Source organism: Rana temporaria, chromosome 11 (genome assembly GCF_905171775.1).
Source record: "Rana temporaria chromosome 11, aRanTem1.1, whole genome shotgun sequence".
Lineage (NCBI taxonomy): Eukaryota > Metazoa > Chordata > Amphibia > Anura > Ranidae > Rana > Rana temporaria.
Window position 1 is genome coordinate 65,025,182 of NC_053499.1, and position 13,188 is coordinate 65,038,369.

A 13,188-nucleotide genomic window follows, 5' to 3' on the forward strand; every position below is an offset into this window, starting at 1 on the left:
ACGGTACGGTGGACCGTTTTCAGCGGACATGTTTGCCCATGTGTACAAGGCCTAAGAGTATTGGATTGCTCCTGAAAATCTGTAATCTCTGAACAATTACGTCTTATACGCTGAAACTGACCTTTCGGTACAGCTGCCAGCCAAGAGCTATGATGACAACTTGTAACCGGGATAAAAGCATTACGATTGGTGTCTTTAAAAAAGGTGTTGGTAGTCAATCGCCCTTCTTTGACAAAAATATTAAGATCTAAAAAATGGATATGAGAGGTGCTGATTTCATATTGTAAAGAAATGCCTCTAGTGTTGGAGTTAAGTCTGGAGAAGAACGCCTCTAATGATGTAGCATCACCTTCCCATATAAGTATCACGTTGATAACGATATTCCAATCAGCATTTTTCAATTAAAACGATTTTGAAGAAACATTGGGATGTCCTTAGAAGTGACAAAGTCCTTGGAGCCCACATTCCGGAAAATCCAGTTCTTATCTTCAAAGGTGCACCTGCTTTACGACATAATGTCGCACCAAATGTTATTGATCCACCTAAAACGTTGGTATTTTTTCAGTCCCTCAAGGGGTACTTCCCTTGCCGTAAGTGTAGCATTTGCAAGATTAATTATTTTAAGGAACGCAAATGCACTAATTTTCAGTTTTCTGCCACGAGGAAAACTTATGACATCGAGTCATTTATCACTTGTTCAACTAAATATGTAGTTTACATGATACAATGCCCATGTTCAAAGCAATACATTGGTCGCACGAAACGAGAAATACATATACGTCTTAGTGAACACATTGTGTTTGGGAAACCCACTTTTTATCTTTCCAATCTCTCTAGGCATTATGACAAATACCATGCTAGACAACTGAAGGGGACTAGTTTTTTTGCCATAGATAACATTCGTCCCCATTGGCGAGGCACTAATATGGTTCGGGCCATATCTAGGCTCGAAACCCGATGGATTTTTTGTATGAAATCGTTTGTCCCCTTTGGGCTCAATGTCGACTGGGATATCAATTGTTTTATAAATAATTCTTAATAATTTATTTATATTTTTTTACAATTAGATTTTTGATATTTCTTATTAATATAAGTTATCAATTTGATTTATTTTTAATTCTATTTTCCCTATTTTTTATTCTTTATATTTAATACATTCGTTATGAATATGCAATTTTTTATACACAATCTGTAATATGTGTAAGTTGTCATATACGATCTGTATTGTGTGTGTCTCCGATTAATTGTTCACAAATTCCGATGCCTCCCTACTAGTGCTAAACATCTCCGCGTATTCTATTTCCCCTGTTTTTAATCTTTTTTTGAGCTGTTTCATAGCTTTTTATTAATCCCTCTCGCTGAACAATTTTATAGTGGATTAGCCCTCAGTCAGTACGATGGCTTTTCCTGGTTTGCCATTTTCAAAGATGGAGTCCGCGCCTATTTAAACACCATCCGCGCTGGTGTCAGTATCCGGCTAATCCCCCGTTGAAGTCCTGTCGTGACAAAACGATCGTAGGGTGTCTTGACGTCATCGCGTTCCGTCCTGAGCGTTGGCAGTGTTTTGTCTGAGTAGCGAGAGGCATCGGAGAGGAGACACCACAGCTCTTCAGCACACGTTATGCTGCACTGTCATCTTCTAATTGTAAGTGCAATACTTTATTAAAACCCCCTTCATTTTATACATAATACGCTATGAGAGTCCCTTTTTTTTATATCATTTCTGCATCAATCTTGGATCCATTGCTGAGTCCTATCTGGCCACCATACTGACTGGTTCATGGGAGACCTGACTTCCCTGCGCGTTATGAGACTGATGCAAAGCAGTCTCTCCCTCTGGTAAGCAGGCAGTCCTAATTCACGGGTGCAGTGTGAAGATCTATCCTAGGTGTAGAAGATTGGCGTTCACTTGATCACTCTTCATCGCTGTTCTTATCACAAGATTTAATGTTGGCTTTTTCCACTTAACCCTTCTTCACTGAGTGGTCTTTGGAGATTTTCCCTTTTACTATTCCAACCTTTTTTTCCCTTTTTTTCTTGTTCTTATTATTTGTTTTGGGATGAGTTCCTAATTACATATATTTTCAGAATTTATGTATCTTTATATTATGCATATCATACATTGGTGCTGCACTTCTTTTTGTTTTTTCTATTTATATAGCTACATATCATTCTATCATTTGTGATAATTTTATATGTACACTGTATGTCTTTATTCTTGAGAGTCAACTATGTTTGCTCCTTTTTATATTTGGATATTAATAAAATCACTTTATGCTAATTATAATTATATTCCTATATGTGTGGCACTATTAAAATTCTCCTTTTCATTTTCTCTTTAGTTCAAGGTACAGTTAACCACCAGAATCTCATACTAGCTCTGATGCCTCGTACACACAAGCGGGTTTTCCGATGGGAAAACTGCAATGAGAGCTTTTGGCCCGGAATCCTGGCCGTGTGTATGCTCCCTCACAGTTTTTTCGATGGGAAAACTGCCAAACCCGCTGGCAAAAAAAGAGAACCAGCTCTCTTTTTTTCCTGTCGGAAATCCCAAGTGTGTGTATGGGGCATTACTGTTGTAGCTTCCCATGAGGAACAAATGTATTTGCTCATCATTCCCTTTCTGATTTACCTTCCTACCATTGGCTATCCATGCTTATGTATGCACAATCTAGGTATCAAATGGGTTACTGAGAGGAACACTGAACACTGTCTATACCAGCAAGTTGCCTTATGCCCCATAAACACGATCGTAAATTCTGAAATTCCGACCGTGTGTATGCTCGATCGGACTTTTGCTGTCGGAAGTTCCGCCAACAAAAGATTGAGAGCTGGTTCTCAAATTTTCCAACGTAAAATATTCCTATCGGAAAATCCGGTCGTCTGTAGCAATTCCGATGCGCAAAATTCCGACGCATGCTCGGAAGCATTGAACTTAATTTTCTCGGCTCGTCATAGTGTTGTACGTCATCGCGTTCTTGACGGGCGAAAGTTCAGAGAACTTTTGTGTGACCGATATGCAAGCCAAGCTTGAGCGGAATTCCGTCTAAAAAAAACATCCAAGGTTTTTCCGATGGAAAATGTGATCGTGCATTAGCCTTCCTTTTCCACAAATCTCTTCCTGATTGCTACCAAGAATACTCTGATGTCTTTCATGCTCATACTCATACTGATGGCAACTTGTATGCACCCAGTAAATGACGTGTCTTTATCTTACAGGCTTACAGAAGGCGCATGCGCAGAAGACAAACAAGGCGAGGGCCTACAACGCAATTCAAAAGGAGGACCTTCAGAAGATGTCAGAGACGCAGAAGGAATCCAATCATAAATATGTGCCATATAAGAACTGGCATTAAGCTAGAACAGGTCTCTGCCATTTTTGCAAAAGCTTCAACTTTATCTTCTGTGTAATCGTTAAGTGTGAAACGTCATTTCTGAATCTGTCGGGCCTTCATTTTGCCAGCGGTGACACTGTAAGAAAGTAATAACTTTGTTTAATGAACTACATTGGGGTACACTGTATGCTGAGACCTGTTATAGCTTAGTGCCAGTTCTTATATGGCCCATATTTATGATTGGATTCCTTCTGCGTCTCTGACATCTTCTGAAGGTCCTCCTTTTGAATTGCGTTGTAGGCCTCTGTCTTGTTTGTCTTCTGTGTATGCGCCTCCTGTAAGATAAAGACACGTCATTTACTGGGTGCATACAAGTTGCCGTCAGTATGAGTATGAGCACGAAAGATATCAGAGTATTCTTGGTAGCAATCAGGAAGAGATTTGTGGAAAAGGAAGGCTAATGCACGATCACATTTTCCATCGGAAAAACCTTGGATGTTTTTTTAGACGGAATTCCGCTCAAGCTTGGCTTGCATATCGGTCACACAAAAGTTCTCAGAACTTTCGACCGTCAAGAACGCGGTGACGTACAACACTATGACGAGCCGAGAAAATTAAGTTCAATGCTTCCGAGCAAGCGTCTAATTGTTTCCGAGCATGCGTCTTTTGAACTGCTGGTTGTATAAAATGGTCTATATACTGTCCCAGCCTCGAGGTTAGGGAATCAATCCCGTTGACAATTGGTCTGCCAGGGGGGTTTTCTCCTGATTTGTGTATTTTAGGGATGGTATAGATCACTGGGATTCGACAAGCTTCAGGAATCAAATATTATGATTCTTTCTTATTCAAAATGTACTTCTGCACTCCCAAATTAATTAGTAGTTCCTTCTTGTACTTAATCGTGGGGTTGCCCAATAGTTTGATATATGTATTTCCATCTTGTAATTGCCTATTGAGCTCTTCTTTATATTGTTCCTTAGACTGTATGACAATAGCCCCCCCCCCCCCTTTATCCGCTGGATGGATTACAATGTCCTTTCTTGATGTGTATTGGATCCGATCTTACTTTCAGTTTTAGAGATTCAAGGTCCTTTAATACTAAATTCTTAAATACATCAATGTGTTGGTAGTTTGATACCTGGGGATTATACAGCAAATTATTCCTCAAGGTGCTATGTACAGGTACTGGATGTTCATTACCTAGAGAGTTGCGTACATTAAAGGGATTGTTGAGTATATATTTTTTAATATTGAGCTTTCACACATATTTTTGTATCCCAATATATGTTTCAAATTTGTTGAGATTCTTCATGGGAGCTTTTTAAGGCCTTTGTCTAAGACTGCTAGTTCTTCAGCAGAAATAGGCCTTCCACTAAGGTTTACGACATTCTCTCCCACTCTTCTCTTTTTCGCTTGGCATCTCTTTCCCGCTCCAGTCCAGAACTAAGAGAGGCACTAGATCTGTCTTCTTGGGGGCGTCCTCTTGGTCAGCAGTAGGGTTCTTGTGGTCGTTGGGGAGAGTATTCTCTCCTCTCCCTGTCTAAAAAAGAGCGTTGGATAGAACTAAGATGCTACAAAACAAAGAAATTAACTCTATGCATCAACAAGCACCCTGTCTTATTCTAAATTATAATTCACAACATAAGGATGTAGCCAAGATAATTAAGAAATATTGGCACATCCTACGGAATGATAAGGATTTACATGCTATCCTCCCAGAGAAACCACGGATTACATACAAAAGAGCACCAACAGTAAGAGATCTAGTTGTAAAATCAGTGGTAGAACCCCTCCCCAAAGGCAGGGTATTCCTTTTCTACAGGGAAAGGTTTTTTCCCATGCAAGTGTTGCTTTGTGTGCCGGCAGTCACATAAACCACAGAAAAAAAGAAAGGAATTTGTGGCTACTAATACAGGAGAATCCTATGAGATTAAGGAGTTTATAGGATGTCATACAGAGGGCGTGGTGTACGTCATTCAATGTAGTTGCAACCTACAATATGTAGGAAGGACGAGAAGGGCGTTAAAAGTTAGGATTAAAGAGCATGTCCAAAATATTATTAAAGGCTTTCCTAAACATAACGTCTCCAGACACTTTGATCTAGTACATAATAGGGATCCTACCCAACTACAATTTTGGGGGATAGAAAAATATATTAAATCATGGAGAGGCTGCCAAAAGGTGAGAATCATTAGCAAGAAAGAGTCTAAATGGATACATACTACGAGGACACTTGTGCCAGGGGGTATGAATGTCGAATTCGATCTAAATTGCTTTTTGAGCAATTTCTAATATATATCCATATTCGACGAGTACATCTGTTTGATGTGTATTCATACCCCTTGACGACATTATTATTATTATTGTATTTGTACAGTATGGGCCTGCACCTGCTTTCATTGTCTAAGGACCACTTGGATGTCCTATTTATATTGTGGGGAGAATGTACTACATCCTCCATATATTAGGAAAGAGGAGAGGTTCCCCCAGGGTGGGGCTTTAACGGTAACAATGAGTAGAGAAAGTATAGGGTACAATAACATTTATTATGAAAAAATACAAAGCAAAAAAAATGATAAGCAACACAATTGTTTAAAAACAGGGTACGTCATTGAGTGGTGTGTATGTCTGCAGGGATGAGTTCAGGCCCTACGCGTTTCAGGAGATCCGTCCCTTCTTCAGGGGCCAGAGTCCATGCGACAATTATACTGTATGCAGTAAAGAATTATAATACAACAAATTAACATGTATTCATAAATCAGAAAGAAAAGCAAAAATCTAAAATCTACACATTACATTAGACACATACCCATCACCACGTATGTAGACCAAAAGGACCGAAGAGCACCACAGTACCAATTCCCTAAGGTGGATAGGGAGCCAACCGAGAGGACACGGAGACGTGTCCCAGAACTCCTGACGGCAGACCCTAGGCGGGCAGAAGGAAGTGTGGAAAAAAGACCACACAGCTCCTAAAAAGTAGAGAAAATGATTGCAGTATGGCAAAAAAATGACATAGCTAATGTCAATGTACATCAATATCATTTATATAAGCGCACCAGAGTAGGGGGAGTATATACCTGTAATGGAACTTAGATTGCTTGAAGTAATACACGGAAGCAGTCAAAGGGTCCCATGGATGTGGTCCCAAATATTTAAGGAATAGTCGGGCACCCAGGGGAGGAGAGATCCAAACTAAGGTCTATTTGAATATCGAGCTCCTAGAAAGCATCAAACAGGGGAGGGAAGGAAGAAATGAAAGAATAGAAGTAAAGGGTTCCTCCGGACTAAATACCCAAGAATACCAACCTTCTACTGCTTACCTAAGGTCCACAAAAGCCTCACCGACCCTCCAGGGAGGCCTATAGTGTCGGGCAATGGTGCCCTTACCGAAAATCTTAGCATTTTTATCGATAGACATTTACGACCCTTTGTAATAAAACTCCCATCCTACATTAAGGACACCATCCATCTACTACAAAAAATTGATTCTCTGCACATATCGAGCGATACATTACTGGTAGCTATAGATGTTGAAGCTTTGTATAGCTCCATCCCCCATACCCTTGGGGTGGCGGCCATCCGACATGTTATCTCCTCCATTTTCCAAAGGGACCATAAACTAGGCGAATTTCTTGTTATGGCACTCAAATTCGTTCTTGAACATGGAATTTTTTCATTTGACGGCTCCTACTTCCTCCAGGTACAGGGGGTTGCGATGGGGACTTCGTGTGCCCCATCGTACGCCAACCTGTACCTGGGGGAATGGGAGCACTCCTTTCTTTCCAGCAGGGGTGCCAAGCCGTGGATTCATCATGTATTGGCGGGGTTTCGATACATTGATGATATCCTCATGCTGTGGGAGGGGTCCGTTACCGAGCTGGAACTGTTCATGTCTACCATGAACTCTAATGACTTCAACTTGAAGTTCACGGTATCCAGCAGCAATTCCGAAATTGCATTTTTGGACGTGCTCCTAACAAAAAACCCTGAGGGTGGCCTCTCCACTGGTTTATACAGAAAACCCACAGCGGGCAACACAGTGTTGCACGCTACTAGTGCCCATCCGGCAGCACTCATAAAATCAATCCCTTACAGCCAATACTTGCGCCTCAAGCGCAATTGCTCAAATCAGGAGGTCTTCCTGTCCGAAGCCGCTGCATTGAGAGATAGACTCCTTTCAAGAGGATACTCCAAGAAATCTCTAAAAAAATCTTTTAAACGCGCAGACGGACAGGCCAGAACTAACCTGTTATTTAAGCCTAACCAACAAAAAAAGACCACGAGCGATACCCTCAGGATTATCACCAAATACCATGGCCAGCATCAACAAGTCAGGTCAATCATTAAAAATTTTTGGCATCTCTTATCTGTTGACCCGAACCTGAGCCCCTTTGTACCAACAGAACCTGCAATCACGTATCGGCGGGCATCCTCCCTCAGGGACCAACTGGTCTCCAGCGAATTCAGGGGCACCTTCAGGAAGGACCCCTGTAGACGTTGTGGGACCTTCACCTGTGGGGGGTGCTCTATTTGTCGATACATGAACACCAAAGCCAATGTCACTCTACCCAATGGTCGACCATACCGGCCTCGACATTTTGCTAATTGCAAAACTGCAGGGGTGGTATATTTACTTACCTGCAGCTGTGACAGGTTTTACATCGGCAAAACCAAATTATCATTTCACATACGTGCCCAAAGACACCTTCACTCAATGAAAACAGCTAACCCAGATTTGCCACTAGGTAGGCACATTTTGCTGCACCACGGAGGCAAGTTTTTGGGAGCCAATTTTCTGATTTTGGACAGAATCCATCCAAACACTAGGGGTGGTGACTGGAACAAAATACTCCTTCAACATGAAACTCGCTGGATCGCCAACCTTGATGCAAATATCCTCCCAGGTCTTAATGACCTGATTAGTTTCAGACCTTTCCTGGAGGGTTTTGCATCCGGTGGCTGTGAGAAAGATTAAGATTCATTGCCACGATCCTCGACATCATTGAGGTATTCTTTGGTTTGGTTTTGTCCATACCAAGGCCCAAGCCATGCTCGGGCCTTTCTTAGAGGTTGTGTTTTTCTACAGGTCTTCCCCAATCATGCTTAGGGGCGCTCACTGTTATTCACTGTTCATGTATTACCACAATTGCGACCATGTCGCTGCCCTTACATTTTACGAATAGTGTCGCCCTCATATGTCGCGGTTCATTTTATGTGAAATGTCTCCTGTACATCAATTTCCAATTTGGACCATTCTTGTATGTTTTGTCTCTCCTTTCCCCCCCCCTCCCTTTGTTGTTGGCCACTCGGACCTTAGCTGCACCACGGGTGCCAACGCCACCCCCCCCTGTTCTCTCCACCCTTATTTCTCGTGGGGGACAGGGTGTTTTTGTTCTCCTTAGGCCTGGCGCACGTAGGCCTGCCTCCAGGAGTCCCCTGGGGGTTGGCATACGTGAGACCTGGGTCCATACCACTTGTGGTCTGCGACCTTTCGGGTCCTCTTCAGCGCCAGCAGGGAATCGGATCTAGCGTGGTGATTTCCTCCCCATCTGTTGGGAGAAACATGTTTTTTCCCCCTAGATGGGACAATCGCCATCTTCACCCGTCCTCCCTGGAACCTCTTTCTGGGCTTTCTATTATTAGTGTTTTTATTTACTACATTACCTGGCCAATGCTGTAATCTAATCAGCCACCTTTTATATGATAATAATCTCCTTACCCCTCCTTACTAGCCATCATCCAGCCTCTATTACCCTTTATCTAACATGCCTTTGCCTGCCTTTCTAACAGCCCCACGTTTGTACCCTGCCCAGTTGCTATGACAATGCTCTCCGTCAGTAAACGCCACCCCTGTGTGTATTTTTTCCAGAAGGCGTGCACTCCTTCACGTTATGTACGTGCTGGGCGTTCCCCTACGATTATAGGCACTCCCCCCTGCCTCCGTGTTATCGTTCCGCCTTTATTGGGCGGTCTGCTGCTCGGAGGGGCGTGGTGACGTCACACGCCGGGACTCGCCGCCCACAAGCCCGCCCACTATTCCCCACATACAATCGCCAGTTTATACGGCGCTACATGTTCACTCAGCGCCAATCGAATCAAGGGGACGTACGAAGGGGCATACTCGGCGCCAATCAAATCCATACGGCGCTACATGTTACTCAGCGCCAATCGAATCAAGGGGGCGTTGTTTCCCCTGTCACTCAGTGCCAATCGAATCAAGGGGGAGTTGTTTCCCCTGTCCCTCCCCTTATCATTAGGCAGCTATTTATTTCCCTCTGCGGCCGCACTAGCACAAGCGCCGGCTGTCTGCTGTCACCTACCAACATCCCTCCTGTATGGTAAGCCTGCTTTATGCTTTTCACTATGGAGACCTGCTGGGCTTTATCTTATAAGCTCTCCCCCTAATGACTCGAATACTTTTATGTTTCCTACATAGTTGGACAATTTGTGTGATTACACTGCTGTCTATCTGAACCTCTGGGACGGTCCCTGGCTCACTCCCTGCTTATTTGCAGGTATGTGGCCACTTATGGTCTTCCAGTCTATTTTACGTTCAGTATCAATGTTTAACCCTTCATTACCTCATTCATACCAAACCCTTTTTTCCATTTTTTAGGAGTCCTACCCACATAATTAATTCTATTTGGGTCTTACCCTCTGCTGTCTTGCAGGTATGCAATTACTACAGGCTGTCTATCCATTTCTTATTCAGCATCAACTCTGTATGCACCGTCCTTAACCCTTTACTTCTATTCTTTCATTTCTTCCTTCCCTCCCCTGTTTGATGCTTTCTAGGAGCTCGATATTCAAATAGACCTTAGTTTGGATCTCTCCTCCCCTGGGTGCCCGACTATTCCTTAAATATTTGGGGCCACATCCATGGGACCCTTTGACTGCTTCCGTGTATTACTTCAAGCAATCTAAGTTCCATTACAGGTATATACTCCCCCTACTCTGGTGCGCTTATATAAATGATATTGATGTACATTGACATTAGCTATGTCATTTTTTTGCCATACTGCAATCATTTTCTCTACTTTTTAGGAGCTGTGTGGTCTTTTTTCCACACTTCTTTCTGCCCACCTAGGGTCTGCCGTCAGGAGTTCTGGGACACGTCTCCGTGTCCTCTCGGTTGGCTCCCTATCCACCTTAGGGAATTGGTACTGTGGTGCTCTTCGGTCCTTTTGGTCTACATACGTGGTGATGGGTATGTGTCTAATGTAATGTGTAGATTTTAGATTTTTGCTTTTCTTTCTGATTTATGAATACATGTTAATTTGTTGTATTATAATTCTTTACTGAATACAGTATAATTGTCGCATGGACTCTGGCCCCTGAAGAAGGGACGGATCTCCTGAAATGCGTAGGGCCTGAACTCATCCCTGCGGACATACACACCACTCAATGACGTACCCTGTTTTTAAACAATTGTGTTGCTTATCATTTTTTTTGCTTTGTATTTTTTCATAATAAATTGTATTGTACCCTATACTTTCTCTACTCATTGTTACCGTTAAAGCCCCACCCTGGGGGAACCTCTCCTCTTTCCTAGTTAAACCAGGGGTGTTGGTAACGTATCAGGGTCTCCCAATGCAAGATACTTTTCTTCTGCAGTTTTCCTCCATATATTGATTATGACATGTAACACGTCTATCCGGGTGTACGATCACCATATGGATTTTTTAGAATTTTTTAGGGTTTTTGCCCACTGTTTAATTCATATAGATTATTAATTAATTTGTATTCCTTTTATTCGTTATAGTTTGTCTTTTGGGTTAATGTAGGATGATCCATTATGGATAGGATACAGATTAGCCTAATCTATTTTATAATGCGGTTTTGATATTATTTTAATAATAGTGCACTAGATATAGAAGCCCATTTATCTTTTTCTCTATATGTCAGATTTTTGCATATTGGTTCATAATTGCACTCTGGCCCTATGAGTGAATTTCAATGCAGCATTATGTTTTAATATCTAGCTGTGATTGAGATGTTTGTAATCATTCATATAGTACTGTACTGCACTTTACTGTATCTTATTTTTCGTATTATCTGACATTATCTAATACCAGATGCAGTTATATATTACGGATTATGCAGTATTTTTATTCTTTTGCAATTTTTTTTTCTCATTTTCTGGTAGTTTTGCCATTACTAATAACCGCGCTATGGCCATGCTATTACTAAAGAGATGGTATTCAAGAAAATGGCGGCCAGCAGACTTCCGGTCTGTACATATAAATACTCAGGCGGCACGACCAATCAGGTTCCCCAGATGAAGACACGTGACCATGTCGTAACGCGTAGGGATTGGGTGTGGACAGACCAGGAGTGATGTGAGACGGTGCTGAGGACGCCACTGTCTATGTTTTTATGCACTCGTTTTTATATTTCATGTAAGCATATTTACACCGCAATAAATGTTCCCTAAGTCTGAAATACTTCACTATTGGAGGCCCTCTTTTGTCCCTCTTGTTCCCGGGTACGGAGATCATATAGGTACTTTTAAAGGAGACGGGTTAGGATTTTGGCTATCCGGACCGTGAGACTCCAAGGAGGTCTGTGTGTGGAATATTGTATGCAGGTGGATACATCTTATACTGTACTGCTGACTTGATACATTGGTGAGGTGAGAGTTCTGGGAGACCAGTTTGAAGTCTTTTGGTGCAGTTACTCATTCCTCTCTGGGATTGGTGGACATTTACTATTTCTCTTCCATAGCAGTGTTTACTTCCACTTTACTTATGGACTTGATTATTTGTCCTTTTACTATTTGATTTATTTTGTCACCTTTTCCACTTTACACTATTGTTATCTTCATCACTACATTATTATGTGTTTTCTACTCAGATTATCGCCACCCTACCTGCTGACCCTTCCTTTCTGCTCCAGGCTGCTTAGAACTCTGCTGTTATCAATGCCAATAACAATCAGTTATTAATTTCTCCTTAGTTCCAACTCAAGGTGTTTCAATAGTTGCACAATACCAACTCTTCTGACCAAACTGGCATTCACAGGATCATTGCTATTCTCTCCTTTTCTGTCTGGCGGCTGTCTCTCAGAAGAGATGCTACAGCTTACATCAGGGTTTAAGAGATCTAAGCACAGTCAAAGTCTGCCAGGACTAAGGCCCCATACACACGAGAGGATTTATCCGCGAATACGGTCCAGCGGACCGTTTCCGCGGATAAATCCTCTCAAGGATTTGTGCGGATTTCCATGCGATGTAGTGTACTCACCATCGCATTGAAATCCGCGCCGAAATCCTCTGGCGATGACGTGTCACGCCATCGCCGCGATTATGACGCGGCGACGTGCGCGACGCTGTCATATAAGGAATTCCAAGCATGCGTCGAATCATTACGACGCATGCGGGGGATCCCTTCGGACGGATGGATCCGGTGAGTCTATACAGACCAGCGGATCCATCCGTTGGGATGGATTCCAGCGGATAGATTTGTTTAGCATGTCAGCAAATACTTATCTGCTGGAATCCATCCCAGGGGATAAATATCCGCGGAAACAGATCCGCTGGAGTGTACACACCATAGGATCTATCCGCTGAAACCCATTCTCTGGGATTTTTCAGCGGATGGATTCTATCGTGTGTATGGGGCCTTATCCTTTTGGCATGCTCTTACCACTATTTGCTTCTAAACATTCTTGGCTTTTGGTTGCTTTGAAAACAGTATAGATGTGTACCAATATTAATAACATAGGGCTAATTAACTAAAAAACAAATAGACTGTTCACTTTTCAAAGGAACTTTCCCTAGAGCCTAATGAATGTGGTGAAATTTTACTTTGCAAAGAATAACCTATCATAAGCAAGGACAAAAAGCTAATTT